The sequence below is a fragment of the Gossypium arboreum genome, chromosome 12 (genome assembly GCF_025698485.1).
Source record: "Gossypium arboreum isolate Shixiya-1 chromosome 12, ASM2569848v2, whole genome shotgun sequence".
NCBI lineage: Eukaryota > Viridiplantae > Streptophyta > Magnoliopsida > Malvales > Malvaceae > Gossypium > Gossypium arboreum.
The window spans coordinates 33255147-33259851 of record NC_069081.1 but is presented as its reverse complement, the minus strand read 5'-3'; the positions used below and the strand labels follow the sequence as shown (position 1 = coordinate 33259851).

General features: G+C 36.5%; 1 non-coding gene across 1 annotated transcript; it reads right to left on the bottom strand.

Annotated features, from left to right (window-relative positions):
* Positions 1 to 2346: 2346 nt before the first annotated feature.
* Positions 2347 to 2453, bottom strand: LOC128286037 (small nucleolar RNA R71). The gene has a single exon (XR_008276584.1). It is a non-coding gene; the product is annotated as a small nucleolar RNA R71 (small nucleolar RNA).
* Between the last annotated feature and the right edge of the window lie 2252 nt (positions 2454 to 4705).

Sequence of the window (4705 nt, the reverse complement as noted above, 5' to 3'; positions counted from 1 at the left end):
CAGTTTGGAGTTTGGCAGACGAGTTTAGGGGAACTCGTGGTGTGTAGCGGATTGTTGGGGTAGGAATTCATTCTTGCATCAAGATATGTCCATAACTTATTTTATTATTGATATGGAATATGTTACCTAGATGTTTTGTGTGATTGATCTTAAACGATTGTTGAATGTGCATATTAATTAGACTCACATTGAGCTAGTTAGCTTACCCCATTACTTCAAACTTTTCAGGTAATGAACGAGACTGGGATTGAACATGGGATGTGAATGTACAATGAACTTTGAACTTAGATTATATTATATTATATTTTATAAACCGTAATTTATACATATTTTTACCCCATGCTTAACGCATTTTATGGATGATTTTTTCTTAGAATTGGTGAATTCGATGCTCCTAATGCCTTAATTTCATGTTTTATACTTAGGTGAGCATAAAAGAGTGAAAGGAATGAGAAATGAGACAAAAACAGAGAAAATGGGCCAAAGTACAAAATCAACACGGCCTGGACTTCCTCACACGGGGATACCACACGGCCATGTCAATCTGGCAGAATTGAAGCACGTGTCACACGGGCGTGTCCTTGTCGAGCCCAAGTTGAGTCCAATTTAGAAAAGGCTAATTTTGAGGGTTCATAGGAATTCCAAAGCCTATAAATACACCATATAGGAAGAGCAAAGGGGACACAGAGAGAAGGAGGTAGGGAACTGCTCAAGGGAAGCCAATTGATCCATCCCAGAAGCCGGAGTCACCATCAAGACTGAAGATCTCCTCTCAATTTCCCTTCAGGAGTTTTGGGTTTTCTTTATGTTTTTTATTCATTATTCTTCTAAGATGTTTTCCTTTTTAGTTATGAACTCAATCCCTTAAATACCTAAGGGGAATGAAACCTAAGACAAATCTTGTTATTATTTTCTGAATTGTAAGATAAATATTTAACTTGTTCTTAATTATGTATTCTTAATTCTTTTTTTGATATCCCAGGATACTGATTCAAGATAAGCTCTTATTCATAGGAGGAATAGACCCTGTCTAAGAGTACATTTGTCATAATTAAGCAGAGTTGATGGCGCGCCTAGACATAGGGTGACAAGATTTTGCCGGATTAGGGTGAAACCTAATAAGGGGATCCATAGATCGAGTTAATGCAACCTTAGGGTGTTAATTAGAGAAAAGTTTCAATTATTCAATCTAGGGATTAGATGTTATTAGTCCTGAATAGGGATAATAATATAACTTAGGGATCTCTACGGGACAAGTTAAATGAATAAATCGTCCGATTCGGAGCCAGAATAACAAGTAAAGTCTAGGTGGATTTTTCCTTAGGTATTGTCTTAATTCAATCGTTTTCCAAAAGTAATCCCCCAATTCTACTTTCTACGAATTCTTAGTTTAGGTAATTAGTTAGTTAAAACAAAACTCCCTTATTCTTAGGCTAGATAATAGAAATACAGTCATTACTAGTACTTTTAGTTCCTTTGGGTTCGAAAATCCAGTCTTGCTAAAACTATACTACTATTCGATAGGTACACTTGCCTACATTGTGATAATAGTTAGTTTCAAGAACGATTCTTTATAAATATTTAAAACCTGTCACACGAAAATCACGATCAAGTTTTTGGCGCCGTTGCCGGGGAACTAAGATATTAGGAACACTCAATTTTTATTACTTTAGCCATTTATTTTTCTTACAATTTAATTTTAATTTTAATTTTATTATTATTAATTAATTTACTTTTTCTTTCTCTTGGTAGGTTTTTATAGTTTATGACTAGAAGAAACCCGTCAGGACCACTACTTTTTGACGAAGAAATCGATCGCACAGTTCGCAGAAACCAAAGAGAAATAAGGCAAAGCTTAAGAAACACAGAGAACGAGCAAGAGGACAATACTCAAACCCTAACCAAAGAGATGGCTGAAAACCAAGACAATCAGCTACCTCCTGTGATACATGTTGAACTAGCAAATCAAAATCCTGCTCCTCGTACTATGTATGATTATGCTAAACCTACTTTAACAGGAACTGAGTCAAGTATAGTTAGGCCTACTATTGCTGCAAATAATTTTGAACTAAAACCTAACATTATTCAAATGATATAGCAATTTATTCAGTTTGATGGTTTGTAAGATGAGGATCCGAACACTCACTTGGCAAATTTCCTGGAATTCTGTGATACATTTAAAATTAATGGCATTTCTGACGATGCCATTCGTCTTCAGTTATTCCCTTTTTCATTGAGAAATAAAGCTAAACAGTGGTTGAACTCGTTACCACGAGGGTCAATCACTACTTGGGAACAAATGACCGAAAAATTTCTATTAAAATATTTTTTGCGGCTAAAACGACCAAATTACGTAATGATATCTCTTCGTTTGTGCAGATGGACTTAGAAACTCTTTATGATGCATGGGAGAGATACAAGGACTTACGGAGAAGGTGCCCTCATCATGGGTTACCGCTTTGGTTACAGGTTCAAACATTCCATAATGGCCTAAATCCTTCGACTCGACAAATGGTTGACGAGCTGCTGGCAGAACCATAAATAATAAAACACCTGAAAATGCTTATAAGTTTATTGAAGAGATGTCATTGAATAACTATCAGTGGCAAGTCATGAGGACTAAGCCAACTAAAACAACAGGTGTTTATAATGTCGATTTGATTACTATGCTGTCAAACCAGGTAGAACTTCTAAATAAAAAGATTGATGGTTTACTTGGTTCTACTCAGGTACATCCAGTAATGAGGTGCGAGACAAATGGAGGAGGAGCATGCACAGAGTATCAACCCTTCAACCCTAGCATTAAGGAGGAACAAGTTCAATATATGGGTAACAATAATTCTAGATCCCAAAATAACCCATATAGTAACACTTATAATGCAGGTTGGAGGAACCATCCCAATTTCTCGTGGGGCGGTCATGGAAATCAAAGAGCACAACATCCTCCGGGTTTTCAACTACCACCCTATCAACAAGAAAAGAAACTGAACCTTGAAGAGATGCTGTCTAAATTTATCTTGATGTCAGAAACCCATTTCTAGAACACCGAGACAACACTTAAAAATCAACAAGCATCGATCCAAGGGCTCAAAACTCAGTTAGGCCAGTTGTCCAAACTAATTTCGGAAAGACCACTAGGAAGTTTAACTAGTAACACCAAATCAAAAGAGCATGTAAAAGCAGTTACATTAAGGAGTGGGAAAGTGTTAGCAGAATCTGAAAAGAAGCTAACACAAGAAGCCGTGATAAGCGAAGGGGGGGAAGAAAAACCCGAAAATAGTGACAAACCAGTGCTGAAGGAATATAAACCACCAGTTCCATAACCATAAAATTGAAAAACGACCGCATTGATGCACAATTTGGTAAGTTTCTTGAACTTTTTGAGCAATTACATATCAACTTACCTTTTGTTGAGGCCATCTCACAAATGCCTACATACGCAAAATTTTTGAAGGAGCTTCTAACAAATAAAAGGAAGTTCGAGGACTTATCTACAGTAGAACTCAACGAGGAGTGCTCAGCCATACTCCAAAACAAACTGCCAACCAAACTGATGTTGAGAAAGCACTAGCTGATTTAGGCACTAGCATTAATTTGATGCCATATAAAATGTTCAAACAACTTGGTCTTGGGGAACCTAAACCCACTATGATGAGTATTCAATTAGCCGATAGATTTGTTAAATATCCTAGAGGCATTATAGAAGACGTACTTGTGAAAATAGATAAATTTATATTTCCTGTTGACTTTGTTGTGCTTGACATGGACGAAGATGTGGAAGTGCCCTTCATTTTAGGGCGCCCATTTTTAGCCACTGCTAGGGCTGTAATCGATGTCGGTGATGGTAAATTGGTACTTAAAGTAGGTGACGAGGAGATTATCTTTAAAATTTATGATTCAATGAGGTTTTCTAGGAAACAGGATGATTCATGTTATTTTATTGACTCTATTGATCATACTACTCAAGACTCTTTTCAGGAAATTATAAAGAAAGACACAATGAAACTGTATCTAACTCAAGAAGAGGAGACAGATGATGAATCTAATGAGCATTCTTCAAGACAAGTAGAATATGAGGGCATTAAGATAAATGATGAACTTAAACAATAACCATCTATTGAAGAACCTCCCAAACTGGAACTTAAACAGTTACCAAACCACTTGGAATACGCATTCCTTGGAAATAATTCTACATTACTAGTTATTATTGCTTTTAACCTGCAACCCAAGGAGAAAGAGGAATTAATTCAAGTATTAAAAGAACATAAAAAGGCCATAGCTTGGAAAATTTTTGACATTAAAGGAATCAGCCTCTCTTTTTGCACCCACAAAATTTTGATGGAAGATGAATACAAACCGTGTGTGCAAGCTCAAAGATGACTGAACCCCAACATGAAAAAAGTTGTTAAAGCTGAGGTAATTAAACTTCTAGATGCTGGAATTATTTATCCTATTTCTGACAGTTCTTGGGTAAGTCCAGTGCAGGTTGTGTAACACCCCAAACCCGTGACCGTCACCGGATTTGAACACGTGGTGTTATCGGGCTTACTTCCCTTATTACTCTTTTTGAAACATTTGTTTTCTGTTCCAGGCAGGCTAGCTAACTACATCACTGTCACCTTAAAAATCATATCTCGAGTTTCAAAACTCAGAAACTGATTCCATAAATTTTCCCTGAATTTAGACTCATATATCCATCCATGGA